This window comes from Populus euphratica, unplaced genomic scaffold, assembly GCF_000495115.2.
Source record: "Populus euphratica unplaced genomic scaffold, PopEup_1.0 scaffold6.1, whole genome shotgun sequence".
In the NCBI taxonomy this organism is placed as follows: domain Eukaryota; kingdom Viridiplantae; phylum Streptophyta; class Magnoliopsida; order Malpighiales; family Salicaceae; genus Populus; species Populus euphratica.
In genome coordinates this window covers 782429-798992 of record NW_011499849.1, presented here as the reverse complement: position 1 = coordinate 798992, position 16564 = coordinate 782429, and the positions used below count along the sequence as shown (strand labels likewise).

The 16564-nt window shown below is 35.5% G+C and overlaps 2 pseudogenes; both read left to right on the top strand.

The window, feature by feature from the left end:
- Positions 1–1945: 1945 nt before the first annotated feature.
- LOC105120411 (transcription factor bHLH145-like) lies at positions 1946–5481 on the top strand (annotated as a pseudogene).
- LOC105120834 (WD and tetratricopeptide repeats protein 1-like) lies at positions 4924–16046 on the top strand (annotated as a pseudogene).
- Positions 16047–16564: the final 518 nt, after the last annotated feature.

Below are 16564 nucleotides of genomic sequence, written 5' to 3'. Positions count from 1 at the left end.
TAAATTTTCTATATAAACACATAAAAATTATAAAAAAACATTAAAAATATTAATATAATATTTTTTTTAAATAAAAAATACTTTAACATGCATTAGAGAGTGTCTGACTTTAAGGTGTAGTTGGCTCTTTTAAAGTGCTTGGCACAAATAAAAAATATTTAAAATATATAAAAAGTATGTATTTTTTTTATTTTTATGAGGTGTGATTTATATTTAAAAAGGATTGCATATTTAAGAAAAAACCAACATATCTTAAAATCAAATATATATTTAGATGGTGATGGAAGCTGCTTTTCATCAAAATTTAATTTTTTTTCATTAAATTATTATGTTTTGGTAATATGAAAAAAAAATAAAAAAAAATAAAAAATATTATTTTAATATATTTTTAAATAAAAAAAATACTTAAAAAAAAAGAAAAAGAAAGAAACGGCTCTCCCCGACACGCACAAAGTGAAAAAAACGGGGAATGGTAATAATAACTTGGCCCCGGAAATGAGAAATTCACTCGATTATAGTACTGCAATGGCTGGGCCAATCCATGGATGGCCATTTTGATGGCACCGGCACATCCATACATCACATCAATGAAAAGTATTATTGTACTTTATGGAGGGGCCGCTTACCATATAGTCCATTGGCGTTTTTACCCTCGCTCTAATCTAAAGTTAAGGCAATTGATGGATAATAACTAGAGCTTATACTGTCAGGTGGAGTGTGCCTTTAAATATGAGGCACCCAATGGCAAATGCTGATGAGTGGGACCCTTTATCATCTTGCCATGATCATGGTTTGAATGGTCAAGCATCGAAGATGCATGAATGCATTCTATCTTGCAATTACCTGATCACAAACAAGCTGAGCTCTCTATTCGTCTTCCCAATCCACGAGTTTTAAAACTCATTCTTTGTTACAGAGGAGGCATTCGGATTTATTTAAAAAAAAACATTTATTAGTAATAAATAGAAATTGTTATGTCAATTAAAATATAATTAAGTGATTGTACATCTCGAAGTAAAATATGTCCCCCCCTTCACCAAAATATATAATGTAAAAAAAAAAAAAGGATTCACCAACCAAAAGACAAGAAGTCAAAAATTACCGATTCACATAAAAATTGGATCAAATAAGCCACTTTTACTCATTAGAAGAAATAAACCATTTTCACAACATGGATATTTTGGGAAATACAGAAACTTTAATAGCTTATTTAACATATGATAGTAATTGTTTTTAAAATATTTTTAATTTTAAAATATATTAAAATAATATTTTTTAAAAATACTTTTGATATCAAAATAATAAAATTAAAAATTTAAAAAAAATTATTTTTAAATATTTTTTTAAATCTTAGACAAATAATATTTCAACCATGGTACTAAACAACCTCTAAAAATAACAACATCTATTGTTTAAGTCGAAATCATTTATTCTTCAAGTTGAAGGAGTCATTTGAAATTGTATTTTAAATAAAAAATATTTTTTAAAAAACTAATTTTTTAATATTTTTAAATTATTTTAATGTACTAATATTAAAAATAATGTTTTAAAAAATAAAAAATTATTTTAATATATTCATGAAAAAACATTTTAAATAACAATATTTAAACACTTGAAGCACCCGAAAGTATGGAGTAAAAAACCATGGTCTGTAGTTGTGGCCGGACACAACCAAACATGACCCAATCCTACACAACCAAACGTCATGACAATCTGCCCCGCAGGGGAGAGGGGGAGAGAGAGAGGGGAAGAGTAATCTTACGGTGCATCATGATTGTACACTAATACCTTGCGTGCACTCCTCACGCACGCACGCACGTATGAAAATGAGAACTCTCTTTTCTTTTTTGTTGTGTTTATTGTGTAGTGTTATCACTTTTATTATTCCCACTCACAGGGACAATTCCGTCAAATTGTTTTCTATATAATCACTCCTCCCGTCTACTCTCAATATTTCTACTTTGACTAGACTCTCTCTCTGTCTCTCTCTGGAAAACAAAGCCTTCATTCATTGCTGTGCGGCCTGCAGTTTTCGATCTGAGTTTCAAGTTGAAGAATTGAGCAGCAGCTTAAAGTGCTTCTTTTTCTCTGTAAGTTCTTTACCAATTCGTTTTTTTGGGGGTTTGATATTATTTGATCGCTCGCACAAAATCGTCCGTTTTCTAAACGGGACTGTGTTAACTTATCTGCAAATTGTCTGGCTAGAAATGGACTGTGCCCTGTAAACTGTTGGGTTCTAGTTGTCACTGAAGAAAGTGAGATCCTCATTTTAGTTTCTGATTTGCGAATCTGTTCTTTCTTGGATTTACTGTTCTTGCTTGCAGCTTTGATCAAGGAAGTTAATTTTTCCTGGCTATGCTTTTTTTAGTTCAGTTGGTTCGGTTTGCTGAGAAATCTCAGGAAAATAAAATTAGGAAACATTGAAGTTCATCGTCTCATGCTGGATTTCCAATTTATTACACAGAACCTTTCACGAGGTTCTTGGAGATAAAATATCTGATCTACAACAACTGTGTAAATCATTATGAATGTAGGATTCTGACATGGAAATACTTTTGCAGGTTTGTAGAATTGGTATTGGTGAAGGAACAACCGTGGCGGTATTTCTGGGAGAGAAACAGTATGCGGTGGTTTCTGAGTCTTTCTATTGATGTGTATCGGAAAGTTATCTCATTGAACCTGTATTGTAAAGTGATCCTGTAAATTTCCTTCACTAGCATCGATTCTTAAGCTTTCTCGTCTTATCACTCGTCTATTCTCGATGGGATCCACTTTCTTCGTCGTCGTTCCCTGTTACGTTCGCCAGATTAGCTGAATAGTAGCAAATCTTCCCTTTTCTCTCTGCTTCCTTTCTCTTTTTTGTTTCCTTGGTGAAAAACCCGATCACTTTTTTTTTTTTTATTTCTTGGCCGTGCTTGTCCCTCCAGTTACTTGTATTAGGTTTCCCTTTGTCGACAATTAATCTAGTTTTCTGTTGTTCAATTGATAGTCCTGCTCTACGGATTCCAAGTACTTTGTTTGTCGTTCTCCGGATTCTCTGTTATAAATTAATTGAAGGGCTGGGAAGTAGTTATGGTGTGCCAAGCAGCGAGCCAAACAAATTTTCGGGCATTGAAACACGAAAATGGGATTGCTGGGTGTGCCACCATTATAGTTAGAGTTATAGCATGCTTTCAACCTCTCCAGGATTGCCAGGTCAGTGCAATTTAACTTTTTTTGGTTGGATTTTTTTTTCCTTGAGGAATTAGATTCCCACTTATTTGTGCCATTTGACTTGATATTCTCATCTCTCTCTCTCTCTCTCTTTTCATGTTTTAGATTCCTTGGTCTTCTATTTTGTAGTTGATAACGGATGCAGGTTTTTGCTATGCTTTTAGTATACTAATTTTCTTTCTTTATTGTATTTCAGGCTGAATATTTCCGTCATTTGCTTAAACCTGTAACGTAGATTTACTTTTCCACTCTCGTTTTCAAGCTAAGCTGGATTGTTTTATTTTTTTCGTTATTACTGAACGAAGAAGCAAGTGAACAGTCACTTCTACTACTGCAGAAATCCTTTTTTCTGGTATGTTTTGCTGTGTTTGATTCCATTAACGCAGTTGTGAACTCGCCCATGATTTTTTACAATGTGTAAAATCGTTTTTAATTTGACAGGTGATTGTTTTGGTTGAATGGGAGAAGATTGGGGACCTTTGTTTCCTCAACAGCAATTTAATTTGCAATCACCCAATACGAATTACTTGGGTGCCTCATTTTCTTCTGGGCAGCAAAATAATCCTCCTGTGCTAATGGACCCTAACGTCAACATGATTTCTACAAATGGTCTGCTCGAATATCCATTTGTTGAGCTTCTGCGCTCGCAGGTTGGTCAGGAAAATGAACCGCGTGGGTGGTTTTATGGTTTGCCCCGCTTCCGACAGGCCTTCATGCCTCCTTTTAATTCTGTTCTTAAAGAGAAAAGGCCTCTTTTGGACACTGTTCTCAAAGAGAAACTTCCCACTGCCCCTCGTGAAATTAAGGACATCGTGCCTCAATCAGACTCTGGTCGTGCACAGAAAAGATTCCTTGTTTTTGACCAGTCAGGCGATCAAACAACTTTGATCTTTAGTTCTGGAATTGGGACTCCAGCCCAGTGCCTAAAGTCTTGGATCCCAAAACCGACCATTGCTTTTGATTTGAATAAGGAAGTAACCGGGGCTAAAGAAAATCAAAGTTTTCATTTAGGGCCAATCTCAACTGATGAATTTGGTGAAGATGATGGGATCGAAATGCAAACTGAAGTGCACGAGGACATTGAAGAACTGAATGCCTTGCTTTACTCAGATGATGATAGTGACTACACCGAGGATGAAGAAGTTACTAGCACGGGTCATTCACCTAATACAATGACAACTCACGACAAGCGAGATTGGTTTGATGGAAGCACAGAAGAGGTTGCGAGTTCTAATGGTTCAAATAAAAAGAGAAAACTGTTTGATGGAGGTTATATTGATGGTCCATCACTCATGGATACTGCCAGGTCTGTAAAACCCACTAGAGATTTTGACTACGAGGATGATGCAGAATCGAGGTGTGACAATGGCATGAATTTGATGTCTGAGGAGACGGGTTCAGAATCAGTAAACAAGAGGATGAGAAAAGAGAGAATTCGTGAGACTGTGAGCATTCTACAGAACCTGATTCCAGGTGGAAAGGGCAAGGATGCAGTTATCGTTCTTGAAGAAGCTATTCAGTACTTGAAGTCGCTGAAGTTCAAAGCCAAAGCTTTAGGACTTGATGCTCCATGAGTATCAATCAGTATTGTCTGGCAGTAATGCTGCTGGGCATTATGCCAGGTGCTATCAGTTCTGTTATTAATTTGTTATTACTAGTGGTGTGTGCAGAATAAGTCAGGTAAAAAATGATGTAGGCGTTGATTTGAACATGATAAACATCTCCCGGCTAAAGAGGTGGAAACTGGCAGAGGAAGGAAAGATCGTACTTCTCTTGCGTTCAATGTTCATTGTTCAACGTTCAATCATTCGAGTTTCAAATCAGCAAGCTTTGGACCAGGAGAATTTTTCTGTGGTCTCTAGAAAGAGGAATGGAAGTGCAGCGTAATGTCTCCATAAAGGAGAGGGTGAATCATGAAGCTGTGTATTAGGGTTAGAGAAAGCATCTCTCCTGTGTGAATGGGAAGACTAGTTCTAGAGGGGGTCCCCTAGAAAGAGAGGATGTACGCACGCTTCTTGGGCGTCTTGGGACCCATCTCTCACTTTCTTGCCTTTTTGTATTTTTATCAAAGTTTCATGTTTTGCCGGGTTATCTTTTTATGATGTGTAACGTGCACGAGTGAGGGCAACTTCATGTAGTGGCACCATTTCACCTATCCTTCCATGTATTTGTCTTTCTCAGTGTCTACTGTTGTCTGTAATGGTATTGTAATTTGAATGTGAAAATCCATGACTGTTCAGTCTTTTTAGACGACTGCTTTAGTGATTATGGTGGCTTGGCTGGTTGGATGTGATTAAGATTTGCTTGGTTGTGTCGATGTCTTCATGCCTACGTACGCGTCGTCCCCATACTCAAGTTGATGATACGAGACGGTGATGTGTTAATGTGTGATTCCTTTTCTCCATGAAACAGTGCATGAATTTACGTCTTTGTGGGGATGATGGTGGTGCGAGGGACCACAGAGCTGCATTATTTAGGAGAGGGAGCGCATGTGAGTCCCGGGCACGGGTGTGACCTGTTTTCCTGCTAGCTCTACAGTGAAACATGGAAAAGATACACGCAATAAAGGAGAGGTGTTTCGAGCCTTTTGACTCGTCTGAGGCCTCGGGCTGGGTTCTCGAGTAATGTGATATTTACGTGTAACTAGCAATACAGGGTATCTAAACCAGATGTAAGATAGAGCAAGCATAAAAACATATCAGTCATTATTTTGGTAAAAAAGAAGAAGAGAGAATTTCTTTTGCTTAATATCTATCCTGCCCAATTGAGTAGTTTCTTGCAGAGAGAATTTCTAACTTCAATTTTTTTTTTTTATTTCTTTCATGAAGAGAGTACATTTTTCTTTTTTAGTGATCAAACCCATCCATGGAGATGGATATTCTTGTTTGAGATTAAAAATAGATCTTGCTATTTCATCGTTGCTGTATGTCTCAAGTACTGCTATTCAAGTACAGACTCATTGGTGAATTGGAACTGAATGCTACTGGTGAAACCAAAAGGTGTAAGTTATTTAAACTAGATGCCTTTCGGCAATATCTTTAGTTCTTGAAATTCAATTGCTTGATCTAGTGTCCAGTCACGTCCAACTTTTTTTTAAAAAAAAAAAACAAAGAAAAGGATAAAGAGAACCTGGTGTCACTTTTTTGTTTCCATGGCTTCCGAGAGTAGAATAAGTAAAAATACGCCCTCCCTTTATTCTTTTCTCTACCTTTTGAATGGTAGCTAGAAGATGTCAAGGAATACAGTGATAATTAAAAAAATCTAAACTGAGGAAAGAAAAAGAAAAACAATTTGTTTGGCTAAATTGATGAAAAATAAAGGAAAACATTTATTAAATTTATCAATTTATTTGATTAAATATATACATAATCTTTTTTATTTTTATTTTTTTAAATGTAAAAACGTATTAAAAGAGCATGTATGTACAATTTATGTTTTAAAATATTTAATTCACGACGAATCACGAGTCAAATATTAAATTTATACTAAATTCTATTTTTTTAAAAATGTTGGTGTATTAAGATGTTTGATGGAGAAGTAATTTTAACTTATTTTTACCATATGTTGCATATGAAAAACAAATTATGAATCAAGACAAGAAAAAAAATCATCTAAATTATTGGCTTATGTCGTAGATGATATGATAGTCACATTATGGTGTGCTAAGACTTCTTCACGGTTGGATAAGCTCGAGGGGGGGTGTATTCCGTTCTACCACCTGAATTCACCTGTGTTGTATGACCTTTGGACGATATCAATTGTTCGCCATGGCGAATCGTTCACTTTCAAGAAAAGGGTTTCAATAACTTTTTCATATTCGATATTTTGTCAACTCTTAAAAATAAAATTTTTAATTTTTTTTAAATATTTTTGAAACAAAAAAAGAAGAGAATTTCTTGCAACCATGGAAAATCTATTAATAAGAGATTTCCAGCTCTTTTCTCGTGCTTGTTGCCGGTCTGTAATTTGAGTGAAACAGCCTCCTCTATGCTTTTGACACCCGTTGCCGCGGTGTTCATCTGAGTTCACGGGCTTTCCAGTCACGTTCAAGAACACTTTTTAAACATACCTCAACTCGTAACATGTTGAAAAGATTATTTTAATGTCCAGTGTAAAAATTTTCAAGACCCGCGGTTATTTCAATGAACAGTGATTTGTTAATCGCATTCTCTTTTAGGTTTTTATTAATAGTTATAAATTTCTGTATTTTGATTCTATAGTTAAATTTCTTTATCCTGTTATTTCCAAACATTTTAAGAATAACCCTAACTATTAATTATAATTATTTTGATGAAAGATAATGGCGTGACCTTTCCAAATTATTTTACTGAGTTCTTAAGGATATTGGAGGAGGATGACATCTTAAATGGAAAGTTCAAGAACTTGCTAATGAGGTTCGATTTTAATAAATAACTATTAAACCTTTTTGTTATGAACCATATTGTAAATTTTCAATCGAATTGTTTATCAAGCAGAATCAGCACCGTTCATCGCAAAATCAGAGCTGCTTAATTCCCCAACAAGCGGTAAATCCTACCCCTCATCTTACCGCGCTCCAAACCCAAAACCACGTTGATAAATTTCCCAGACGGCTAGCCTCCCTCCAGTAGAGAGCTGTAGAAAATTGATGCCACATATATATTATAGTGTTTCTTCTCTCTACCGCGACACCGCACCATACCTTTTATGCGTAACAACAACAGCGGCAGCTGCAGCTGCTGTGATTAATCATTTAATCAAATTATTATTTTTCGATTCCGATCGTGTTAGGGATTGTGGATATCCCTGCTTCAAATAGATAATTACGGTTTTCATGATGGTGATATCCATAATCTGCTAGCAGATACCTCGACGTTCGTCCTGTAATTTTTCTCCACTCTCTCTCCCACTTCATACTTGCCTAATTTTTACTCTGGATCGATTTTTCCTCTTTCCGTTCTAGTTAACGTCTAGTTTTTATCCTGGCCAAGATTGTACATTTTTTTTGTAAAATTATTTGAATTTTAATGCCTAATTACACTGAAGAGTTGAAGTATAGCTGCAAATGTCATTGTTGTTGTTGGTTTTTTTAGGATGTTGATCGCAGTTTACAAATGCATTCCTCATTGATAAGGAGACTCTCCCAAGAAAGAGAATTGAACGTTAGTATGGATTTCGATTTTATTTTTTTCACCCACAGAAGCTTTTTCTTGAAAGTACAAGGTTTGTTGATCATATTGCCTGAATATATACTTAATGATTACCAGTTGCCATGTGCATCATGTTCAATGATTGATTTTTATTTGCCAGTTGATTGAATGATGGAATTTGTAGGATACCTTGAGTGAAGCTATTTTTCCTCAAGGCGGCATAAGTGTTTATAGATTTTAGAGATTGGTTGTCTGAAACTCTCTCTCTTTCTAACATGGGCTTCAGGGTTGTGTTAATTTCATAGCCTGGAATTCTAAAGGTTCACTCTTGATTTCTCGATCAGATGACACACGGGTATGATACCTATGTGTATTATTGGAGATTATATAGTGTTTCATGTGTAGGACAAACAATTGGATGAAATAAAAAGATTAGTCGATTTGTCTGTGGACTTATTTTTAGTGTCAGATTTTGCTTTTCAAGTTTTCGTATGTTGCAGTTTCAGTGACTTGAGTTCTTGTGGTGTGGAAGATTGCAGACCTCGTAGAAGGGAGGTCCACCTCTATGCTTCTGAACGCATATGTTGTGTGATTGAGTTTGATTGGCCAGAAAAAAAGTGGGACGAGGTTGAAGAAAATGGATAGAATGGAAACTGTGTCATGTGTTACATTACTTCAGAGCTTTGAACTGTATTGACAGACAACTTTGATGCACTAAAGGAGAGGGTGATTGCTGCATGCATGCGCGCACACTGAGAGAGACATTTGTGCATATTGAAAGAGGACAATCCATCATGCTTTGCAGGTGAATATTTGGAACTACGCTGGTCGAAAGCTTTTGCATTCTATTGATACTGGGCATTCTGCAAATATATTCTGCACTAAATTTGTTCCTGAAACATCTGACGAGCTTGTGGTTTCTGGAGCTGGAGATGCAGAAGTAATGCTCTGATGAATTGAAATTTTTGAAGTTGATGCGCTTTTCTCTGGTTAATTTTTTTGGTTACATGCTCTCACCTTTTTTAATTTCAGGTTTGCTTATTTAATTTTTCTCATTTAAGTGGGAGGGGTCCTGATGATAATTCTATTGCTCCATCAGCATTGTTATCTATGTCATACAAGAAGAGTGAAAAAATTAGCTGTAAGATCTCATTGTATGGATGACCTAATTGACTTGTTTGGTCTGTGTGTGCGTGAACACGCGTGTTTGTGCATTTGTTTTCAGCAGTGGGTCTCTTTGGGGCTCCAAAACTAGCCCTTCACTTGTTTCATGGACATGAAAAATGAAATTCATTTTTTTTATTGTTTGGTTTGGTGAAGTTTTCCATTTGTCTTATTGCTGTTGCCTTCCTATAATCACAATCTTGACCTCCTTTGCAGGTTGAAGCTGGAAACCCTAATGTGGTCCGGAATGCAAGTGAAGATGGAACACTTAGACAGCATGATTTTCGAGAGGGTGCTTCATGCCCACCAGGAGGATCTTATCCCCATGAATGTTGCAATATTCTAGTGAGTTTCAGGAGATCTGTGAATTATTCTCTATGTCTTGAATTTAGTTTTTCTGCTGTATTGAAGTTTTCACCATGAATGTTGCAATATTCTAGTGAGTTTCAGGAGATCTGTGAATTATTCTCTATGTCTTGAATTTAGTTTTTCTGCTGTATTGAAGTTTTCACCATGAATGTTGCAATATTCTAGTGAGTTTCAGGAGATCTGTGAATTATTCTCTATGTCTTGAATTTAGTTTTTCTGCTGTATTGAAGTTTTCACCATGAATGTTGCAATATTCTAGTGAGTTTCAGGAGATCTGTGAATTATTCTCTATGTCTTGAATTTAGTTATTCTGCTGTATTGAAGTTTTCATTGCAATACTTTGGATTTTTTTTGTTTAATGAAATGCTGTTTGCTAATTGTTGATTGTCTGTGAGTGGTTATTGCTATTAGTTATTTATCCTGCCACCAATAACCTTGAGAGAGGTGTCATCTTCCAATACTTGAGATGTAAAAAGAATTTATATTAAAAGAAAGGTAAAAAAAAAAAATGAAGATACTTCCATTCATTTTTTCCATTCAATAAATCTATCTGCAGTAGTGTAGGCATTTGAATTATCAGCTTGAAGTTGTACAATACTTCTTGTCAGGTGTGGCGATGATGACTGACCAGAAGGTTGCCCAGCATGCATGTGGAGCTAACAGTTTAAAGTTCAGAATATCTCAATATCTATTCTTTTCTTCTTGTTGGAAACACTGCACGTTAATGTGTTTAGCTCAAACTTTAGTCATGTTATTTAAACTGGGATTTAGTCTATAACCTACTATTGATTGGTTTGAACACCAACAACAGGTACGGTGCTTATGATTACAAGGTATAGAGGCCATTTGTGTTCCTTGGCCTTTAGTTTAATGCAGTTAAAACATTCAAAAATATTTATGATGTTTGCTTACATTTTTTATTCTGGAGTGCTTGTTTGTGAAAATTTTCTTCTCATCAAGCTACTATAATTGAACATAATTGTTTTTCACATTCAGTATGTGATGACAGCTTGATTTGCAGTCTGGAGCAAAAATTCATTTGCTGATCCTCCGAAACAAACTCTTGCTCTGAAATCTTGCGACATCAGTACCAGTCAACCTCATTTACTCCTGGTTGGTGGGAGGTCCGAGTCTGATGTCATCTGAATTTACTTTTCCTACTCTTTTTTCCCTTTATAATCATCATTGTTTTAACTGATCTTCCTTGGAATGTCTGCAGTGATGCCTTTGCTTGATTATATGATAGAAGGATGCTGCCTCCACTGACTTCCCATAGGAAAAGGATGAACCCGCCTCCTTGTGCTAACTATTTCTGCCCAATGCATCTTTCTGAGCGTGTCAGTATGTTGCTGCTTGTTGCTTAATTATTTGATTGTAAACTGAACCATCATTTATTTTGGATAAGAAAAAAAAAAGATAATATAATTTGTTCTATTTGCTTAGGTTACTGTATTAGGTAATGAAGATAGAATTACTTCATATCATCCTGAAATCCTTGTAAACATACTGTTGGTCCAATATCATCTTGTTGTCAATTTCTTTTTACTTTACAGCTTGCTTCTACCATCATTCTATCCTCTCAAAGAAAAAAGAATTATGTAACTAGAATTTATATGAAATGAGTGTACAGTTTAGAAGATCCAACTTGGTTTCCTTTTCTTTTCAGGGAGTTCAAGCTTGCTCCTTACTCATGTTACATGTAGTCCAAATGGGGATGAGGTTCTCCTCAGTTATAGTGGAGAGCATGTATACTTAATGAATGTGAATTATAGGCTTCATTGCCTTGTAAGCCTGGCTTTATTCCTGTTAAGTGTGCTATTTTTATAAGTTGACTTGGTGTTGGAAGTGTTTGTACTATGAAGTTTCTGGTGTGGATTTTGAAGTCAAAACAATACTAGCTTCAGGTATGATCTGCAATTTCATAGATGGTGGTCGTGATTTGTGCACTGAACTATCTATGTTGTTAATCTTTTGTTTGTTGTTTTACTTCTTGAATTTTTGTGAAATTCTTAGTTAACAAATGGTACACATTGATTGTTTAATGTCTAAAGTTATTATGATCTGCAGCTGGGGGGACTGCTGTTCGATATGCTATGGGAGATGCTTCAAAATTGATGACAATCAGCCCTACATACATTCAATGGTCTAGAGCTGCAACCACTATCATCTGGTGTATTCAAATGTCGTGCTCCTCCCAAAACCAATTGATATGAAGCAGGGATATGTCGATCACTGTAATGTTGGTATTGATATAAACAGGCTAGTTTTCTTGGGCAAAGAGATTGGTTTCGTATATATCTCCTACTCTTTCTTAGCACCTAGGATGTAAATCAGCTTTGATTGCCTTTACTTTTGAATGTTGAATAAAGTTAGCAATTATATTTTGTGATTCATATCGTTTCATTGATATTGGATAGCTTCCATGGATGTAGAATACCACCATTGCCTCGTCAATGGGGCTCTATTTGACCATAATGAAAATGATACATTAAAAGATTCCAGGTCTTGACTGTTATGTTACTGAGTCTTGACATGTTTTAGTAGTTTTGTTGAATGTGTACCATTGACTCATGTTTTGCAGCAGACTTGGGATATTTGAGGTGTTAGTCTTAAGTTATAGTTGGAATGAATCATCTTTACTAATTTTAAATTGATTGAATGTCTTCCTCTGATGGTTAGGTTGTTGTATACTAGTTTGCTGGAAAATTAGGACCAGTGAGGACTTAAGGTGTTTGTGGAATGAAGTAGTTGTAGTTTATATGATGATAATTGACGGAATATCTTTAGCCCCCGGTCAGGTGATATGCTTGGTTTCTATAAATGTAATCAATCAGCTACCAGTAAAAGTGGCTTCTGATCCTGTGCCATGACTCCATTACCTGAGATAATCCTTAAAACTTCTGTATGTGTTTGTAGGTGATAGTTACTCGGGGAATGCCTTATGTGTTAGGTTTGAAGAATGCTGTGACCCCTTTCTCCTGGAAAAGTTAACCTGTCATCCTGCCATTGTTCTTAGGAGTTCTGTAGTTCTGTGCGTCCAGCCAGTAATTACTGTTGTTAGGCAGTTGTGGTATCTGGCTCCAGTGGTTTTAAGAAAGAAGAAATTGAAATAAACAAGCACCATACTACATGCTGAGTTCCCGTTCCCTATCCTTACGTATTTAAGCAATTGGATTAATACATTCACAACACTGTGGTGTTTATTCCCTTTGAAAAAGGCATAGGACACAGTAATTAAATTCAGCTTGGAGCAACATTGTCTTTATAACCTCTTTCTGCTTGCCTTTGACATGTGAGAAAGAAAAAATTCTACAATGGTAAACAGGAATTTGGACAATCAATAGGGGACAAATGAGAGTAGAAAGGAAGTCAAACATTTCATGAAGAGGAAGAATATCTCAACCAAACATAAAAACAAATCTAAAGAAATTAGAAAGACAAACACTTTAGAGGAGAAGAGTATACAACATATCAGGCAAATTGATTGAATGTTCTCTATCAACGTATCAGCACCAATGAATTATATTCTGGACACTGCATGCATCATAGATTTTTTGGTGTGCCTTGATTATAGTTAATGCACCTTGAGTTTTTCTAGATTTTTTTCAAATGTTGCAAGCGATATCAGGTCCACAATTAGCTTACCAGTGGACTGTGGTTAATGCTTATTAGTTTCTGATTATTGATTTGCTGTTGATTACGTGGCCAGTGGAAATGATGATGGTAGATGGTTTGTTTGGGAAAAGCAAACTGGTAGATTGATAAAAATGCTTCTTGGAGATGAAGCTGGTAGCTTTCTTTCTTCATGCGACTCTGTATGGTTTTTGCTTAGATTCACTAGTCTCTTTCTTGTTATATTTGATTTATTCTTCTTCTGCTTCACAGTTGTGTTGTGGCAACCAGTGGGATTGATAGCACCATAAAGGTTGGTTTGATGGATTTGATTTTTGTGCATCTATTATTGTTTGGTTTTCTAACCTTGCAACATGGTTCTAGATCTGGACTCCCAAGTGCTTCAGTTCCATCAATTGTGGCTGGGGGAGCAGCAGTACCAGAAATTTCTAATGTGTTAGAAGCCATGGAAAGCAACCAACGAAGGTTATGCCATAACTGTGAAGCTATCCTTTAAGTCTACGAGTCCTTGGTTGTCCACAGAATTTACATATTATTCTGTGAATTGTGTTTTGCCACCCTTAGAAGTCCACTAAACGTGAAATCCATGAGCCTTTTCAATGTGAACCGAAACTGGATATAAGAGTTTGATTTTTCAGGAAGTTCTGTTATACAGTTTCAGTCTGGGTTTTATGCTCTTCTTCACCTTCATTTTTATTTGCTGAATTTCCAGATGCTGTCCTTGCACACAATACAGCTCAATTCAATGAAGTTTCTGTCTTGAGTATATAGGGTTGGTTATCTCGAGTAAACAATTTGCGGGCTTACTGAATTTGAAGTCCAGTTCTACAATTTCGTGTCTGGGTTTCATGCTCTACTTCACTTTGGTTTTATTTGCTGAATTTCTGGATGCTGCACTCGCACACAATACAGCTCAATTCAACAAAGTCTCTGTCTTGAGTATACAATTTCTGTACTTCCTGAGTTTGCAGTCCTGTTATACAATTTCATATCTGGGTTTTATGCTCTTCTTCACTTCACGTTGGTTTTATTTACTGAATTTATGGATGCTGCACTTGCACACAATACAGTTCAATAAAGTCTCTTCTGTCTTGAGCATACAGGGTTGGGCATACATCTGTTCCTCCAATATTCTTTTTTGCACCCATTCTATGAGCACAATGTATTGTCCTTTTCATTTTTCATGCTTGTATCCCCTCCATCTAGAAGAAGTAAAGTCGTCACAAGGATAAATGCCTATCTAGCACCCCCTTTTCTTCCCATCGCACCCATACACATATTCTAAGCCATGGATTTAATGATTAGTTTCCTAGGAATTTCGTCAATCCAAGTGACTTGTTATGTTTACAAGGTTCCATGTTGTTAGTTGCAGCCCCTTTGAGCTTCTAGAGCGATTTCGGATGCATGAATTCACTGAAGGAACAATGCACCCTTTTGAGTGTGCTCAGAGCTAATAGGGCCTGCGTTGAGCCTACAGTTAAGTATATGCATTCGTTCATGAGAGCATGACTTAAATATTCACACACTTAAGTGTAAGTATCTACTATAATCATATTTTGATTTGCAGTTTATACCGTTATCCTTTTTTTTTTTTTAACTACTATTATTATGATAGCTTCTGTGGCTGAAACACGTTGTCGATATGAACGCTTGTTGCTTCAACACATTGAAACTGAGCTGGCAGACTATAATTCTTAACAGAGAGAAAATAATAGACATAAAAGTTATGCCACTTGCACGAACCCAAAACTATCACCAAAGGAAAAAATTTTCTGTATCATGTTAATTTTTGCTGAAATGAAAGCCCTAACAGCAATTATTTATTCCATTTCTATGATCGGTTTCTTCACTTAAACCCTTTAACATTGTGTACCACATGTTAATATTTTTTTGGAGAGAAGTTGTTTTGCATGTTTAACTAAGTATATTCCAGCAAAATAATGAACATCAAGCCATGGTTTAATTTGGATTATGAAAAGCATAGCAGATCAAATTAAATGAAAGTTATGCATAATGGAAGATGATGAAGGAGCTTAAAAAACTGAAGTTCCCCTTGTTATTTGGATTCAAATGCAAGGATTGTATGGGTCACAAGGTCTTCAGTAGCAGCAAAAGATTGGATCTGTTCTGGACATGAGTTATTGCCAATTGCCCGCACCCAAAACTATCACGAAAGGAAATTATATTTTTGAACTTACTGATTTTTCTTATCATAATGTTGCAGATTACCAGCTGAAGTTCAAGTGGAGCCTTTCTCCTTGAGCAAGAATATAAAGGCGAAGGTGTCTGCAACATAATTTGTGTAGGAAATTAGTTGGCCATGTAAGCTGTAAAGCCTGATGCGGGTTCCCATGTCTTAATAAAGCGTCGTCAATGTTAAATCATATCTAGAGATGTTCTGTTGCTATGAAGGTAACTGCTTTCACCTCGTAATTTTCTAGAGGATTCTGTTTACTGCTGTATTTAATGAAAAAATTCCTGTATAGAATTGATGGAAATATTTTCCATAGTGTAAATGCAGATAATTTTACTTTTAAATAAGTTTGAATTACTGAGTTCTGTATCTACTTTTTTTGCGATTCCATAGTTACCTTCCAATTATAGTGCGCTTTAAGAGATCAGTTAACTCTGGTTTAATCCTGGGGAATGTTGATATCATACCTGTGAAGCATCCTCTGATATTGGAGAATTGCTAGTTATTTGATTTGCATTAAAAAAATTTATAAGCGTAAAACGAAGTAATAACTATGTGTAAATAAATGAAAAAGAAAATAATTAATGATAACTGAAAGTAAAATTAAAATAATCAAGAGATTGATATGTGTGTGTGGGTGTGGGTGTGTGAGATATTTGAATTAATTTTTTATTCGTAACAAAAATGAAAACACTAATGAAATTGTTTGAATAAAAAATTATAATAAAAAAATGAGAATGAAAATTAAAAATAAAAATAAATTAGAGAGCAACAAAAAGTTTTTTGATTAGAAGGTTAAATTGAAAAGAAAAATAACTTTAACAAAAAGAAAAAAATAAAAAGAATAAAGATCAAATTAAAA